The following is a 19595-nucleotide window of genomic DNA, read 5'->3' as shown; positions in this document are numbered from 1 at the left end:
TCTTGCCCCTCAAAACTTTCATGGTAAATACTATTTGCCCTTTGTTTTGGTTTAATTTGAGGTGGCTGCTCTCTGGACAGCAGCTCATCACCCACAGAAACCACTTATGGTGTCAGAAGGGGACGGACAGCATCTCCTACCTACTGCTGGGATGAGCGCTGGAGCGTGTGGTGCAGGGGTGTGTTGGGTTTGCGTGGCAAGGTTTTGGTAGCAGGGGGGCTGCAGGGGTGGCTTCTGTGAGAAGCTGCTAGAAGCTCCCCCTGTGTCTGATAGAGCCAATGCCAGCCGGCTCCAAGATGGGCCCACCGCTGGCCTAGGCCAAGCCAATCAGAGCCTCTGTGATAACATATTTAAGAAGGGAAAAAAACCAGTTAGAGAGAGCTTTTGCAGCTGGAGAGAGGAGTGAGAAGATGTAAGAAACTCTGCAGACACCAAGGTCAGTGCAGAAGGAGGGGGAGGAGGTGCTCCAGACACCAGAGCAAAGATCCCCCTGCAGCCCGTGGTGAAGACCATGGTGAAGCAGGCTGTCCCCCTGCAGCCCATAGAGGAAGGATGAGGGGGTGTAGAGATTCCACCTGCAGCCCATGGAGAACCCCACGCCGGAGCAGGTGGAGGCACCTGAAGGAGGCTGTGGCCCGTGGGAAGCCCACGCTGGAGCAAGTTCCAGGCCGGACCGGTGGACCCGTGAAGAGGGGAGCCCACGCCAGGGCAGGTTTGCTGGCAGGACTTGTGACCCCGTGGGGGACCCCACGCTGGAGCAGTTTGCTCCTGAAGGTCTGCACCCCGTGAGAGGGACTCCATGCTGGAGCAGGGGAACGATGAGAGGAGTCCTCCCCCTGAGGATGAAGAAGCAGCAGAAACACCGTGAGATGAACTGACCGTAACCCCCATTCCCCGTCCCCCTGTGCCGCTGAGGGGGGAAAGGTTGAAGCCGGGCGTGAAGTTGAGCCCGGGAAGATGGGAGGGGTGGGGGGAGGTGTTTTAAGAGTTGATTTTATTTTCTCATTGCTCTACTCTGTTTTGCCTAGTAATAAATCAGATGAATTCCCTCTCTAAGTTTGGTCTGTTTTGCTCGTGACGATAATTAGTGAGTGATCTCTCCCTGTCCTTATCTTGACCTACAAGCATTTCGTTATGCCTTTTCTCCCCTGTTTAGTGAATGAGGGGAGTGAGAGAGTGGCTCTGGTGGGCACCTGGCCTCCAGCCAGGGTCAACCCATCACAAGGGGTGAGAGAAACCCGTTGGCTCCACCCCCCCCCCCTCCTTCCACAGAATTACTCCCTGCAACCCCAAAGGGATCTGTGTCACACTACCAATCTTTTGATAAGCCTGGCCCCATCTTTTCCCTGCCCTTTCCCTTGTCCCCTTGGTGTGGAGGAGGAACTTTGCTTCCTGGGTAGCCACAAAGGAACAGAGAAAACATACATGGGCAGCACTCTCTGACCATTTGTGATGAAATGATGAAAAGTAATTGTTTCAGTATTTCTCTAATAGCTTTTTTCCCCATTTGGCTTCATTTCATATATACATAAACGAGTTTATAAATATTATTATCAAGGTTGAGTTATGAAAAGCTTATCTAATGTATGACTTGCTTTAAAGACTGTTAGAAGAATGACTTCTGCATAATAAAACCTCAGGAATACACAAGTGATCTTAACAAATACAGTATGACTGCTGTGTGGTTTTCCGTTGCCTTTGTAGTTTCTAAGACACTATAACATTATTTAATTAGCTAAAATTTCCTCTCTCTTGAGGATGGAAACTCAATGAAATGTCAACAATGCTGTCAGTCTGCTTCAGGCTAAACTCATTACACAAAGGCTCGCGATAAAAATAGTCCGAGACAGATTATTTTGTTGCAAAACATAGGCCCACACAACTTATGCCTCAGAAACCAGATGTGAAATCCATGCAAGTACTGCATTTTGGGGGTTAATGGGACTGTTAAGTTCCACCAGGCAATTATAGATGCTATGTACTTTCACTGTTCTATATACGACCAGCAAAAAGGGAAAAGACTATTAAATCCTGCCAATGATTTCCCACAGACTGTTTGCTGAGGGATATTCTTGCATCAGTCAAAGGCTGATATGAAATCTATATCTTTGCTTTAAAAATTCACCTTCTCCCATCACTGAGAGAGTGAGCAGAGATTGTATTTTAACTAAAACATGGTGAGGAGCAAAGAAAAAAATTGTTTCACTTAATCTGAATTATAAGTGATATTTCAGAATACATGTGCTCATTACTAAGCATAATAAAATTTGGCATTTTCTATTGTCAGAGGGTTTATAAAGGCTAAATTTCTTGATTTATTTAAATAGACAGATAGGAAAGAGCAAACTACAAAAACAAGTGCTATATACTGAAGGCATGTGAATTACCTTCTTCCCAAGGATAATGCAAATTAGAAGTATGTAAAGCTTTGTCTGCACCTGGGATCTTTAATGAGGATAAAGAAAAATCAGACGGAGATTCTCCTGGGAAAAGAGAGGATCGTTATTTGAATAACCTGCAGTGAATTCTAATCAATGCAACGTGACTTTGAAAATGAATGTGGTCTTTCAACCCGCTGTACATGAGCCATAATATTAATCATAACTTCATGGTACAGTAAAGCCCATGACAAATGGTTATTCAGTGGACTAACGAAAAGACCATTCCTAGTGAGAGGAAGGTAAGGGTCATATATCCAGTATTTTTTTGTTTTGTTTTGTTTGCAAAAGCATCTATCTAAATATATATATATATATATGTGAGCATGCATGTGTGTGTGCACACACATGTGCCTGTATGTGCATGCCCCCAGTTTAGAACATAAGCATGAAATAGGTTCATTTTCCTTCAGGAGTAACATGAACAAGCAGTGTCTTATCCTGTTATGTTTCGAAGAATATTATCTAGTGGTACACTAGTTAACACAAAGCTTGGGATCATTTTTTTGAAACAGGGTTTTTTGGATGCATTAGTCATGTATCTTCCAGTGTTTGAAGCCTCTACTGTGCCTCAAAAAGGCTGGAGGTAATTTGTGTATTCTCTCCACTACTAAGCTTTGTTCACGTTCCTGTATTTGTAGGAAGAGTTTAACATAAAGCATGGTTCACTGGCTGCAAAACAGAAACACAATGCTGATTTATTTACCTAGAGCACAAAACAGAACTTTTGTATATTTTTTCCATCTCAAGAATTAAAATCAATAAACTTTTTTGACATTCTCTCTATTAACATGTTTATATCGGCGAAACAAGCTGTGTCAAAAATCAGACTTTCAAAGAAGCACTTCTAAAGGAAATCAGATGTATTTTGCAATGTATTTTAAGGGGTGAATGCATATTTTAGCCAGAGGGTTATTTATGTAGGATACGGGGAAGTAAATATATCTTGTTTTGTTGATGCGATGTGGTGAGGATGTTCATATATAAAGCAGTAAAATGTGACAAGTTATGCCATAAAATGCTATGCACCAATATGCATGATGAGGGTTTTTTTTTTCTTCCCTGCTATGACTGTCCCCCACTTGCAGGAGGCATTCGTCACCCTCGCCCATGGGTGGATGCACACCCAGGAGGTCTGGCCAGGCAGGGAGCTCCAATGCGGCAACCCAGCCGGTACCACAGAGGGGTTGGGGTTGAGGTGCGTGGAGATGGTGACAGAATCTGTACAACACAGGTGTAACCACATTAATAGATTCACATATATACTAAAATACAACTGCTGCCCGCAGCAGCCCTCAGGCAAAAGCTCCAGAAGAGCACAAAGGCCTTGAAGGTTAAGCTCAAGATCTGTCAGTCTGGGGTAAGAAGCAGACTGCAGAGTTAAAGGCCTTCCACTTGCAATGTCTGACCCTGGACACTCAAATTGATAGCATAAACCTATCATGTATCAGTGATCCGGGGGAAGAGAGGTTGTCTTTCCTATACCTAAAAAATCAGTAGCGTGAAAGACTAGTAAGAGCAGATCTACAAAAGGAAGGGGAGAGTCACTGTGGACAACTGGCTGAGCATGTGTTCGGAGTGCAGAAAGCAAACAAATACTGGATGTAAATACTATGGGATACCTAGCAGGTGCAGCATCATAAAGACTATCTTTGCAGTATTATTTCTTTTGTCAAATCATGTTAAAGAAAAAACAAAGAAAGAGCCACAATGTAATTTGGCTCTGTGGGAGGGACGTGGTGGTTACAGAGAACCTCAACCTGGGTAGCTTCCCACAGTGAAGGGTAAAGGGTGATTTGATTAGAGTGTGTAAGTATGTTTTTTGGGCAGGAGGTTACTTGAAGAACAGGAACACAAAGGTATAGGAAGATACAGCTTTTAACAGAAAGAATAATTAGCCTTTGAAATAAGGCAACAAGAAATGATGAATTTTCTACTACTTCAGATTTTGAAAAGAAGGTTGGATAGCTTTCTAAAGATGCCATAGCTCCTTTGAAAGGCGTGGGCTTGATGTAAGAAGTGTCTGATGAAATTTTATTTTCTATGTTAATGCAAGCAGTTGGAAACAATGATAAAAACTAGGCATAGGCTTCCGCTTGGTCCATATTCTGTGTTAACAGATACCATGGCAGCCCCACAGCTGAACAGTTGCCTGAATGGATCTGAGTTTGTCCACTGACTCTAAAATCTATGAATTACGCTGTAAACCAGTGGATTAAATAACAGTAACACCATCTACATCAGCCTGACAATGTTTTTGCTTTAGTTGTTTCAAGAATGTAAGTGCCCCCTCAAGCTAGTCTCAAGGACACATGATAAAGCACATATCTTCCTTTGAAGATCATTTGAGTTTTAAAAGCTTAAAAAATTCAGGCTTTCTGGAAGATTTCTCATGAAGGATGATAAAAGATGACTGTAAGTCATTCACTGGTTATAGAGAGGCACCATCACCAGAATCTCCCAGTAGTTGTCTTACCATTCTCCTTGGTATTCTCTGTTTTGAACCTGAAGTTAAGCTGTACAGCTTGCTGCAGTGTCTGGGCAGGCGTGGTCTCAGTGCTGCTGTGCTTTATTTTGTAATGGTCCCCTGGCTTAGTTGCATTTTGTACTGTGAACTTGAACTGTTGGTTCTCTGTTGCTTATTTTTTTCTTATGGAAGACAGTCTTTGTCTATAAGAATAGAATAAATAGCTAAAGCGGGAGAATATGTAGCGCTCACACTCCTCTTGCAGCAGCTTGGAGCAGCAGGAAGTCAGACTGTCTTCTTGTCATGGACATAGACCTAAGCCATCAAGTGGTCTTTGCACAGCTTTCATGCCAGATGATAAGTTACTCAGAGGAATATAACTTGGCAGCCTCATTGTTCAAGCACAAGCAGGGAGCTTAAGTCCTCAGGGGACTTTCCAGATTTCTCTTGTGCTTTTCTGGAGGGCAACAAGATCCAGTTGGGTTTCAGGAACAGCGAACTGGTGAAACCACTTTCTTTTGGGTAAATCACTGAAGGAAAAAATACACTTGAAATATGAGAAGCACAGGAAAAATGCACTTTGAATTTTTCCCAACTCCCTTTTCTCCTTATAGCAGCAAGATACTTTGATTTGATAGAAAAAAAAAAAAATCAAAATCTTAAGAAGTTAACCACAGAATTTAGATATATCTCTGAGTCCAACTTTAAAAACAAGATAGATTTTAACAAACTTACAGTATTACTGGCTGTATTTAGATAGCCTGGAATAGTGATATCAGTATTTCAGGCCTTGGTGGCCATCCAGTGTGGATGATCTACGGCTTGCCTCTGGATTTTTTCAACATGGCTTTCTTTGCTACTCAGTATGGACCACTCTTTTCTTGAGCTATCTGTTTGTTTGCCTGATACTATTGCGTTTTACTTCTTCTAAGCTAGCCATATCTGAAACCTGAAATCACTAGGACAAAAATTTCACCAATTACAGCCCAAACTGACTGTCCCATTTTTGTATTCCCTATCTCAGAAAGAAGAGTTTGGATATAATAACTAAGAAGGATGGTGCCATTAGAAAGACTGTAAGATGATTAAACTAGGCTTCTCACAAAGTTGGTTCCTATCTAAGCCCAAGTAACTGGAAGATGGTTCTAAAATTTTTTTGGTCTTAAATATGACATAGCTTTGGATGCTTATGGTAACTGTAAAAAGACTGATCTTTTGGTTAAATGTGTCTTTAAACACAAAGTATTTAAGATCTAAATTTGTCATGTTTCTTGTGGCTAGTTTTACTGAAACCATTCTGGAAAACTTGACAGGGAATTAGATTTGGATTGTAGAAAACTTCCTGATACTTAAAAGAAAGTATAGGAAGAGTTATGCATCTCTATCACTCTATATACTCTTTGCACTACTGGATTAATCTCCAATAAATTGCAGAGTTTGCTGTAAGAATTTTATTTTCAAAGCAGTTCTACAGCACAGCAGTTTAGGGGCGATCCAAGGCTTTCCTGCATGCCTGCTTGTGTCTATCCTAAATGCAAGAATCAGCATCGAATGAAAAATCATTCATTCAACAAAGAATAAAAATTTGAGTCCCAGTGAACTCACAGAGAGTTTGGTTGCTGAATTTAGTGGAGTCAATATCGTCCATGAGTTTCACTTCCATTTTCACACTATTTGAATGTCACTGGAGATGCTGAAGTTACACAAAGAGAAGTAGTAAAACCTAGCAGACAGGTCAGAGAGGAAAGAAACTTCACCCCCATCCATCAGAGGAGAGATATATACTTTAAACTGATTATTTTGCTCCTATTTCGTAGTGGTTTAAAATGCTTAAAGCTTTTTTAAATCCCCTTGAACAGGTGCTGTTGCAGATTCACAGAATCACAGGATGGTTGAGTTTGGAAGGGATCTCTGGAAGTCATCTGGTCCAATCCCTCTGCTCAAGCAAGGTCACCTAGAACCAGTTGCACAGGACCTATACTGGATTCACCAGTATTCACCCTTGATAATGACTTCCCTTTTCTCCTCCCCACTCTGCGTTCTAACTTTGTTGTTTCCTTGGAATCCTTTCGGATGGTCTTCCTTCCTCTTCCACCACCATGAGAGACCTGCAGCTTCTGTTTCTGGCACTCAGATCTGTACCAGAAAACCAGAATATCAGTACATTGGCAATAGCAGCCAAAGTCCTACATAGCCCTGCTCTAGCTTCAGCCCTGCAGCTGTTCTCTGGTATCACTTTAATTTTGTCCATTTTATGTTGCTATGGTATACATGAGCTCCAAAAACACATTATAAATGTGAAAGAAAAGTGTGATACCTATTTTCTTGCTTCACCATGGACTACTGTCAGTTTAGGTACAGAAGCAAAAATAGAAACAGTTCTGGGGAAGGGATATCACATGGAAGTAGGCTGATATTCTATATCCTCATAAAATGATAGTACCAAGGGTGTCCCCACTTTTTCCTTCTATTAAAAGAAATGGCCTCTTGCAAGCATTGTTCAGATAGCTTGATAATTGCCAATCAAATGAAAACCAAACTGCTATTGACAACAGATACGATCCTGTTCCTGCTAATGACAGAGAAAACCGACAGGATCAGACCCAAAAGAAACAGTAATACAAAGATCGTATATCTGATTTCAGTCACATAGAAGGATTATTGATTTATCCAAGGGTTACAGAAATGAAGATCTGACTCATGGTTCAGGTGAGGGTGGGAGGAAAGTGATTACTGCTTTATTACAGGCCTTCCCTGTAGATATGAGGTGTGGAAATAATCAGGGCTGATCTTACAGGGTGTGCAGCAGATGCACAGCATCTGGTCTCTGGTCTCCAAGGCTACATCTATACTAGTAAACTAAACAGGCTTAGGACATGTTTAAGCACTGCTCCATGAGATCCATAGTTTAACCCTTACCATGGTCTCTGGAGTTTGGCCCTTGCCAAGCCACACTGCCGGGGTGCACAGGTCAGCAGCTGTTCCCCAAGGACAGTGAGGACGAGCCCACCTTGTCCTAAGGCAGAAGAGAGTGAGCCATGAGCAGTGTGAGCTGAGCTGAGCTGTGCAGGGCTCAAGGTCAGAGGATGGGCCACCAGTCATCCTATTTATTTGTGTAGACAGAGGCAGAAAAGTCCCCAGATGACTGGTTTCTGACCATGCTTAAAGGGTCTCATCCACTGTCTCACTTTCTTTTGAAATAAAACACATAACCAAAGTATTTTTCCCAAAGAAAGAAAGCGCATACTTAAATATATTTTCCATTGTCCTTTTGATTAAATGGATGATGGGCCAATTTTCATCCCAGCTCTGGTCCCTATACTTAGAAGAAGAAAACTCTTGTCTACTACTAAAGTCCTACAGCCACAAGGCAAATGCACACAAGTCTGGTCTTTAATCAGCCAGTGCCGTTTTTCCCTGCTCTAACTCCAGTGCCTAAAATGGCCTTGGTCGCCATCTGTTCCCTAGGACACAGAACAAGGTGCTGGGATAGTGAGTTTTCCTCTGAAATGTATATCAAACTCCCACTCTGACTTCAGTGAGCAGGATCTCACCACTGGCCTCCTGGATTTGAAATACATAACCCTGGGGGTTGGGTTTAGCTTTTTATTATGATATCATAGAATTTGGAGTTGTGATATTTCACCATAGACTCCAAGCATCTCCCATGTAGAATAGACTGGTAAAAGTCCCATGTGGGTTTCCTGGATTTTTTGGCTCTTCTCCTTTTTGGGGTTAATTTAATCAAAATTTTTAAAGAGATAATTAGATTTTTACAAATTTTTTGCAGAGGCAAAAATTTAAACCTATTTCCACATTGAAGAAATTTGGAAGGTACCCAAGATTTCCTTTCAAAGTAACATCATCAAATAATATTCTCGTGTATCTGAGATTTAACATTTCGGATTCTTTCCCCTGCACCTTTTATTGTTCCTATTTACAGTGCACCTGAAACACATTGTGTAATTGGCAGAGAGCCCAGATTTTCCATTTAAGAACAGTTTGATGATTTCACTTTTTCTTTCTCTCTCTCCCTCTTTTTTTAAAAACAGCAGGTGCTCTACATTGTAAACAATGCCAGTCACCATAATATTATTAGCTTTTGCATTTTTATTACATTTTTGCCTCCCTACATATTTTAAACTTCATTGCAAGGCATTTTTGGCACCAACTCAGAAAGCTTCTTATTTCATAAGGAAGATGGATACCAGTGAACACAGTGCTTTGTTGTCATTTATAATTAGAAAGCGTAAGATTTACTTAATCATTAAACCACCCAATATTTGCGGGTTTGTTTCTCATTTTCTGTGCGATACATCTACATCTGTCCCATGTAGTACATTAATTCCCTTTTCTGTAATATGGATTTTTCAAACATTTAACCCTTGTCTTTGTGTAGCATCAAAATCATCTTTTATGACATTGCTTTTCTCCTCCCCATCACCTTGCCTAAGATTCTGTAAACTGCATTTCAGATTTTTCACAGTTTGATGGGTCAATAGCCAGAACTGACATAGCCCAGTGGTTCTGCAATTACTCTTATTGTGTACTGAGAGTTTATATTCCATTGGTTATTAAAAATGTGTGCAAACAAATGGAGTTGAAGAAAAACAAATCAGAAATTCATTTTAAAAGAAATCTTGAAAAAAAATCAACACAAGAAGGAGCAGATGAATACTCCAGAAATGCAAATAACACAAGGCAAGAATTGTCTTTATGTGCAGGAGTTTTTTAATGTGTGTGTTTACATGATTTCTAGACAGAGGAGATATCACTTGAAAACAGATTTAGGCAAATGTCATGTGCAATAAATATTTATTGTTAGAATTATTTGTGGTTTCAATGAGGTCTTCATTAGCAAACAAAGGAAAGAAAAAAATCAAGCTATTTTCATGTTTATACAGCAAGGATGTCTTTTGCTAAACTGCATTTTGAGCTACATTTTTTTCCAGATCAATTCAATAAGTGAAAGCCCAACAGAGAACAGATGCAATATAAGAGCAATAAAGGGAAGTAAAAAAAATTAAAAATCCTTTGTTCTCCCTGCAGTACATCCGTAAATCTATTAGTGTTATTTTCCTTTCTTCTCTTTTTTGCATCCCAAGCCAGATCTCAAGTTCTCTGAAGCAATCCTTAATCAAGCTCCCCAAAGGCCTACGACTGCATGCAGCAATTTCTCCCCTGCTCTCAGCACAGATGTTTCGAGCACATTCCATTACACCTACATGCCATTACAGCTAATGGCTTATTCTGATGAAGAAAGCTGCTTTCTGCTCAGTGCAGCAAAGGGGAAAATAGCCTCCTGTACAGTTCGTACACTGCAACAATGAAATGTGGGGGCAGGTGGTACAACAGAACTCTCTAATGTTAATTACATACTGTATTACCCCCAAATTTGGCTGGTCATTAATTATGCTAATTTACCTTCCTGAAAATTAGCACCATTCATGTGAACATTTGAGCAGTTTTTAGCAAAATGAACTATGGCATAGCGGTTTACAAACTTAAACCTTTCAAACCGCCCAAATACAGGATCGCAGCGGCTGCATGACGCGGTGTGCGAGGGGGACCCTCCTGGCAGACAAGGGACCCTGCCAGCAACGGCGGCCCCATCACGCACCTCTGTGACCTTGGACAGGCTGCTCTGTGCCTCGGTTTCTGTCTGTGGAAAATTATACCTGCCTCACGTAGGCCAAAACGCCTCATGTTTGAAGAGCAGCGTTTGATTCATGAGCGCCGAAAGGATGACGACCCTTCCTGCTGCAAAACATTACGCATCAGATGTTACTGGGAAAGCTGGACATGTCAGATAAATGATCAAAATGTTTTGCTCAGGCTAAGAGTATAGCTGTCAGTTTTTAAAGGAAAAAATTACCAGTTAAAATCTTCCTTTGGAATGAAAGGGGAAAATGAAAAAGTTAAAGATTTCTGTGCTTTATAGTGAACCTTAATAGACTCCATGTTTTGCTAGAGAGGATGACGTCAAAAATACAAAGCTTAGAGAGCAAAAATCTCTTCTAACTCCTTAAACCTTTCCAGGCAACTCTGCAATGATTTTTTGTATATATTTAGATTACATTAGGTCTGTACAAAGAGTGATGTAGTAGCTTCAAGTGTGCCTATAGCTATAGATTGATTTTTTTTTTATTTAACTGTTCATAAAAAATTAATCTCTGTCTTCTTCCAACAAAAACTAAGATTTTACCATATTGATTATAGGCCTAACAAAGTAAGGTATCAGATTGAGATTCAATTTGTTTTCCTATGAATTAAATACATTAAATCACATTTTACTCATGTTGAAATTGATTGAGTTTCAGAGTTAAACAAAATATCTTCTCTACGTTGTGAACTGTCTCCATTTCTTCCTCAAGGCTGCTGTTTTCTTCTATCCATCTCCAAGAAGCCATCATCATATTAACATAGATGACAATCTGGCAAGGAGGTGCTGATCAAAGATAAATTTCACACTCGCACTTCGCATTTTCTAATTACACCATCTGTGTCAGACTCTTTCGTGGCAGTTCTGCCCAATCTGTCAAATGCTGCATGCCTATGGGAATGCAGAGGAGCTGAGAAAATCGCCTCCATTTCCCCCACCAGCCGATCCATCACCCCAATCGGAGCTGGGTGGATATATTAGTCTAATTGGTACTGGAATGAAGGTTCCAGACTGCATATAAGATGAGGTGTTTGGGGGATGCAAGACATGAGATTTACAATTTGAATCATATTACAAGGCTTGCCCCAGCTTGTTTCATAGCAAGCTGAGAGCAAGCCATGCATGCAATATCAGCATGTGGAGGGGGAAAAAAGAGGAAGAAAGAAATGAGGAATATTTAAAAACAAATCATGAATGAGAAGGTGTCTCCTTTCATTACTCTTGGCTTCTTCCAGACATACTAAATGTAAATGATTACCAATAAGTTCAGATGAAATGAATTCATCCTTGTATTAGAACCTAAGAAAAATAAACATAAAGCATCATATACCCTGACCTACCGGGGACAGCTAGATGTAGCCTAATCAAGTCCTGATCTATTAAATCCAGCAGCTCTATCAAAATAGGAATGGTCCTTTCACACTAAAAGCATACTACTTCCTATCCACGATGCATGAGATTAAGTCACAGAAGGTGAAAACTTGCAGCTTTTCTAGCAAGGCTGACATTTAAAATTATCTACTTTATGGCTCAACTTTTTTCAGGGAAATTATTCTCTGCTTTGTACCTGTGCGTAAAAAATTGCAAAGTACTGTTCCTGGATGCAATCAAAACTGGTGTAATATCTCTGTGTCCCTATGCAATCACATTTAAAAGTGAAAATGAGTTGCACTTCTGGGTGCATAAGAGTGATGTGTCTGTTTACTTTGGAGTCTGCAAGCCCAAAAAGTGAGTGCAAAAGATGGAGTGACAAAAGGAAATTTGGTTGTGCAGTAATTCAGGCTATATGCAAAAATTTTGAGCCACATCTGGGATACATGTTCTTTCATGACATCTTAGTACATTTGTACACACGTTATTGATTTAAAACTTCACCCATCTTTTTTTTCTAGACAAAAAACACACCATGGAGACATGCTCAAGTTCATCTCACACAGCTGTGATGGAGTCTGGGCTGAACGCAGGTTTCCATCCTTTTTGGATGTTGCATTCGGCATAAAACTGGTTCACCTATGGGTTATTTAATGCCATTATATTTAAAATGATCGAGAGCAAAACAATTATGGACCAATCAAAGAACTCTTTATCATCAAATCTGAATTTCTGTAGGACATAAGAAGCAACATTCAAGCACATTATTTTGTGCTCCTACCTCTGGTTTATTTAGTGCAGAGCCAAAGACATCACTGATGCAAGAATGTTGTTGGTCTGCAGCCTCCACAAAGTAACACTACCGGAGTACGATAGTTTTAACACCCTTTTTCTGCATTCAGAGTGAGCTGGGGAAAGAGCTGTTCAAATATTCATAAAGGACAGAAGACAAATATTTGGCAACTCCCAACATTTCAGTGCTAAATCATTTAGTAAACACTGGCTAACAGCATTAACACAAGATCAGACAAAACTGCCCAGCACCACTCAGGGCTAGGTCAGCTGAAAGTAACCTTAATGTTGTAAATCAAGCTTTTACTGCCACATATTTGACTGAACTTGTGTCTTTACTTGAACTTTTGAATTTTTCCCTTTCAAAGAAATGTATAAGACAGCCTCAAGGTGGAATATGCCAGAATGACTCCACTTCAGAGGCACAATCAATGAACAGTAATTATCTCAGATATATTTGAGCTTTTTATAGACAAAGACCTTTGTCTGGGTGGGTGCTGCGTAACATAATGTGTCTGTATAGGCTACTTCTCTTTCCCCTGTGCATTTTAATTACACTGGCAATTTTTTTTTTTTTCCCCAAATAGCTATGAACAGAATTCCAATTACACTTATTCATGAGTGTGCAATGCTTATCCCCGCTTCTGTGAGCCTTGCATACGGGCTTTGAGGAGGAGGCTAGGAGCCACTGAGAGGCAGGCTGGTGTCTGTGCTGGGGACAGCACAGGGACCCACTGCTGCTCTTGAATTAGAGAAGGTGCCACAGCCTCCACAGACACACTTTGGAAGGGGTTCGTGGCTGCATGATGATGTGTTACATGCCTCGAGGTCTCTTCCACGCAGGTCTCCATGGGGCTGACCCCAGGCTGCAGAGCAGGGTGGGCTTCACTGGGTGCCCACCATGGAGCTTCAGGCATGGGCGCTGGTGGGAGGGTGACTGCTGTGCTGAGGAGCAACCATTCTCTGCAGGTCAACAAGCTTTTTGTTCCTATTATGTAAAAAGCAAAGGACTGTGTAGTAGTAGGAGGAGGAAAAACTAAGTGGATACCCTAAAATATCATGGCCAGAATTCAACCACTATTGTCCTTGTTTAGTCTGGAAAAAAGGAGGCTGAGGGGAGACCTGATTGCTCTCTACAACTGCCTGAAAGGAGGTTGTAGCCAGGGGGGTGTTGGTCTCTTCTCCCAAATAACAATTGGCAGGACAAGATATTAGGAAAAATGTCTTCACCGAAAGGGTTGTCAAGCACTGGAACAGGCTGCCCATGGAAGCGGTGGAGTCACCATCCCTGGAGGTATTTAAAAGACATGTAGATGTGGTGCTTAGGGACATGGTTTAGTGGTGGACTTGGCAGTGCTGGGTTAATGGTTGGACTTGATGATCTTAAAGGTCTTTTCCAACCAAAACAATTCTATGATTCTATTCTATGCATTACAGTAATACTATTCCTCCATGTATTCCCCAGAGCTCTCTGCACAAACCAGGATGTCCTCACATCACCCTGTGTTTCCCCAGGGCAGAGCCTATGCCATGTGCTGTCACCCATCCCCGGCACTGAGAGCACAGGCGGAAGAGGTATGAGCTGGGCTCACTCTGCAGCCTTTCCTCACTGCAGGGCTCCTGGCCAAGTCTCGTTTCTCCCCCAGCCACCGAGTTTCAAAAAATACATGGCGATTTCTTGCCTTTGAGAAAGACATTGTGCTGCCTAGGGTTACACTTGGCCAATGAGTCCAAAATTATTGGTGATGGATAGGCAGACAGAGACAGTGTGGTTGTGAAACAATGGGGAAAAATCGCCTACAGATAGAGAAAATCAGATAAACCTCTTGCTGGAGAACTGCATGACAGTATTGACAAGGTGAGAGTACATCAGAGAAATTGGTAAGAATATAACCATCATAAACAGTACCAGTTAAACACCGCAGGGTGAAGCTGCGCCAGTGCGCATACATAAGGAGCAACTGTTTGTGAAGTGGGAGAAACTGTAATCGTCTCTCATATGAGAGATATCTCTGCAGCCAAGGACATATTGATATGCCTGGAAAATCCCCCTTTTTTTCTGCATGGAAGCCCAGGCACAAACTGTCTGCAGTGGGAACGCCAATGAACCTTCAGGCAAGTCTTTCAGAACTAAACAAACACAAAAGAAGAGATTTGCTTGGCTGCTCTTTGTGCTGTTGTAAAGCCTGTACCTGTTTGTTTAAAACAAAATCTGGAGGGAAGGCCCTGGTGTCACCAGAGCGCTGGTGCCCCATCACTGACACCCTTCCCCAAAGCCACATGACAGTGGTATATGGGAGATATCCTGGCTTCCTGGAAATACATGATGTTCTTCTCAAGGGAAGGGAAAGCAGATTTATTCCTTCTGTGAACTTGGAACAATCTGCTCACAGAAGTGACAGAAAAAGCCATTTCTGCTGTTTTCTCTTGCTACCCAGTCATTCATGCGTTTTCTAAAGGATCACTACCAGCCCGCATCCCTCCCACCTGCCTGAGCCCAGTGAAGTCCATGGCTTTGCGCAGGTGTGCAAAGGACCTTCTCTGGAGACAATGGGGCTGTGCGGGTTTAAATGAGGCAACGGAGCTTAAGAAACCTTTGTTGCAGGTGATAATGATAGGTAAGAGGGAACAAGGACTTGCAATAAGAGATATGACTCTACATTTGTAAACCAAACACATATGATATGAAAATCACTGGTGCAACAGACTTGGATCTGTGCTTTGCCACTCTCACAGGCTCCTTTCACAGCAGGGTTGTGCTTTCAGCAGAGACAGACTGTTTTTTAGAGCTAATACGGCTGCAGCCAGTAAGTATATGCATCATTGTGGTTGAATAAATAAATATCCACTAAAGGAACCTGGTTCAGAAGAGTAAAATAATTAAGAATCATGGAAAACATTACTGCCCATATTCAATTAACAGCTGAAGTATTGTTAGAAAGATGGATCAATCTGCAATGATCTGACTAAAAGCAACAGTTTAGATAACTTGTCTGATAATGGCATGTGCATATCCCATAAATGCCCAGCAATCCTATATCATTAAGCCTTCAAGGACAAGCCTGATTGATGGCAATGTACCTGCAGGAAGCAGCTCAGATGGAAAAACTCCAATCTGTGCCAGTAAGGTAATTACCTGAGATGGTGCTATGCTATGTGGTCAGATAGGAAGGGGGTAGATATTACAGTGCTCTGAACATTGCCCTGGTTCCCTCTGCTGAGAGGCAGCTCCATGCACCGGCAACTGAGGCAGAGGTGGCTCTTTGCTTGCTCCTCTTCTTTACTTATTCCACTGAGTCTTCATGGTCACTATCTCTGTCCCATTAGAGTACATCTGCCCTATGTCTACATGGCAAAGGAATACTGTGTCCATCTACAGTGATTTTATCCTTTGTGTATCACAGTATAAACTGTTCCAAATACAAGTAAATTCGAGATGCACCAGAAATTTGAAACTGAAGTGGTGCTATCTCCCATATGCAGAAACACACAAGTTGTTTAACAGTTAACATTCACCAGCTATGAATCTATGCTCCTTATTTATTTTTTTTTAAATCTCTGTCTCCTGTTACCATTCAGCGCAAGGACTAAAAATAAGTATGTCACAATCATGCAACCCAATCCAAGTAATCAAGCACTCCTATTTCAGTAATGCTCTTTATGTATAAATATTTCAAGAATAAAGATTATTTTTGAGCTCTCGAGTGCTGAAATATAATATTTACACTTACAAAAGTAATACTTGGGACAAAAATTCAGTGAATCATCCTCCTCAGCTTCCCAACAAATGAAGGCTGTAGTTTCCTTGCCCTGATGAGGAGAACTCAGTATGTGGGGGTAAGGCCACAGAAATATGAAAGACCAACAAACCTTTATCTTAGCGGTGTCCCATTCCAAAGCACACAAGCTGAGCAGCCCTCACCAGCAATCAGATCAGCTCAGCTCAGTTTAGTTTCCAGTTAAGTATATAAAAGCAGGGGAACAAAGTACAAAGACTTATACAAGACTTACTTACACTGAACTTCTGGAAGATCAGGCATTTTCCTTTCACTGTCACTTGACTTAGCAAAGTACTTCTTGATCAGACCCAACAGCAGGTCAGAATTACACCCCAAGTCTGAAAATGGGTTTGGAAATCCAGCAAGTCTCATCTAGAGGCTCCCAGTACCATTGAGATTGTTTAAGCTGGAGACAAAGAAAGAAGACACCTCTTTCATGGCCTTTTGGCAGAGGTGACCCCTGTTTCAGAGGCTTAAAAATTTGGCGTAAATTAGTCTGAGCTTCAGGGCAAAAGCAGGTCTTTTCCTATTGTGTACCTCCTTTTACACGCAGAACTTAAAGCGAAATAAAAGGCCTTGCTCTTGAGCTAAGCCATTTTACTCATTTCTAATTTGGTTACCTCTTGGTCTTTTCAAACATGATGGTTTCATTTAAGGCAATGAGAAAAGTCCTCTCCCAGTGAAACCAGCAGGAGTGGGATCTGTCCCAAGGAAGACATCAATACGCTGGTACTTTGTGGGCTGCCTACATGTCTCTTAAACAGTGACGGAAAGCAAAAGCTGACCACACTCAAGATGCTGATTTTGTGTCTTGGACTCATATCTAAAAAAAACAGATTTAGCACACAGATTGAACAAACAACGTAAGTTAAGAAGCAGTGATTATTATTGTTATTATTTACAGTGCGTGGAATATGCTGATGTGAATATTTTGCTTCAGAAGGTTATTTTTCAGAGAGTAGTATTCATATATTTCTTAGCTATTTTCTTAGTTATGCCAAAATTAAAAATTAGCAAAACAATTCTAAGCTTACTTAAGCAAATTTAGATAACCATGACAATTCTGTCCTGAGCCATCTGATGTTCTGCAACACTTACAGGTCACAACAGACATCAGGCAGCTGCCACTCAAGGCTATCAGGAAAAGCTTACTCCATCCTGGACCTCGCTGGTCCACGCAATTCCTACATGTGAAGACTTGACCAGAAGTCTGGAATTTCACAAATCACTTAATGAAGAGAAAGAGGAACATTTACCTTTTGCTTTCTAGGAATGACTTTCACATGCAGAGAGACAATGTCGAAAGAGCCAGACGTCATGTGCAGAATTAATTGTGAACGTAAAAGAGAGTGAGTGAGGCATAATATTTTGCATCAGATTTACAAAATTCAAGGTCAGTTCAATGCTTCAAGAAAATTCAACAATATAGCATGCGGTAAAGAAGTATAGATGAAGTTCTGCCTGCTTTAAAAGCTAGAGCAAAATGCCCATTGTGTTCATGGGACAGGACTGAACCTGGTATCCATATCCACAGATACCTTATGTAAGACCCTGCATATAAATACAGGTTTGGTTCCATCACACGGTAAATACTACCCGCTTTAGGAAAGGACTGATCATTTTGTAAACGAACACACAAAGTTAAGCCCACAAAAGGTACAGTGCTTTCCACTGAGGTATATCAGGTTATCTTGAGCTAGTCAGAGGAGTGCCTAGCAGTATTAATAGCAGTATCTATTTAGTGACACTTGGAAAAGTAAGCAGGGTGTTTTTGCAACTTAATTTTAAGGGGAAAAATGTTGCAGAAAATTTTCACGTATCTGCTTCAATGTTTTCACTTATCAGTGTTTGTCATCCCACTTCTTCACCTTTCATCTTCAGTGGCAAAATGGAGTGTGGAGAAGAAAAAGCAGAATGTACTACTCTGAAAGGTACAATATAAATATGAGTTTACAGTGGTTTATTTTTTCTTTTTTCCCCATCATCTATATTTCTCAGATTCCCCTGGATTGGCTTGCCTTTTCTTAAATAAATTATGTTACTATTATTTATTGTTCCATCAAGGGTGAAAAAAACATCGTTCCAACCACAGAACATATAAATTAACTATACAGAAAAAAGCTGAAGTTCAATGTGAACTTCTATATAGGGTTTTTTTAGATTTTAAGGCACCACTAGTGCTCAGAAAATCTGGAAACATGGAAAGGGTAATGGTATCTTTTTTCCATGTCTGAAGGGAAATTATACAGCTGCTTTTGATAGTGCACTGGTAACATTTTTGATGCTGACATTTGGCTCTTCACTCCTGTGAGTTGTTTGCATTTTCCATATTGAAGATCCTTAATCCTTCAAGCCAAGGATTCAAGATAATATTGAATTAAAAGTAACAGAGTTTTTCATAATGGAAAAGAACATCCAAGGAAGCAGTTGTAATATTTGAAGGAGAGGAGCCATCTGTTTCAAGCCTTGACACTGATAACACGGGGACAAACAAATTCCGTGGAACAGTTGACATGAGCAGTTACTTACGTGCTTAAAAGTTTTCGGGATGGGCCTGTAGAATGTGACTGGATTTCACTGCACTAAAATCAGCAGAAATCATAAAATATTTCAGCAGTGATGTCAAGACAATGATCATAACGCTGAAAGTGTTTGCCATGTTATTCTCGTTATTTTTCCTTGTGACAGATTTTATTAAGGCTATTTATTGTTAACACATGGGTTCGTGAGTTATTAATATTGCATATAGATATATATAATTCCTCTGTTATTGCCCAACATAACTGAGATTTCAGTGGAAAGACAGACTTGGAATTTTAAATATTGAATTCCAGATGTCTTCTCAGTAGACCTTTACTACACAAAGATGCATTATGCATTTACAGTTTACTACCTGGAGAGAAAAGAATTAATATAGGGGTTGCACATGTCCAGCTTCTATGTCAGGCTCAGCTGAGGAAATCAGTTCATACCACAGCTGGTCCAAAATCTATCACACTTTTACATTTTTGGCAGGATGTCACCTTAGGCACTGTAAATGGTGTATGTGTGCTATATAATTATATTGTCCATGGATTTATGCACCT

Source organism: Grus americana, chromosome 2 (genome assembly GCF_028858705.1).
Source record: "Grus americana isolate bGruAme1 chromosome 2, bGruAme1.mat, whole genome shotgun sequence".
NCBI classification, from domain to species: domain Eukaryota; kingdom Metazoa; phylum Chordata; class Aves; order Gruiformes; family Gruidae; genus Grus; species Grus americana.
The sequence above is the reverse complement of the archived record's forward strand: the minus strand, read 5'-3'. Positions refer to the sequence as shown.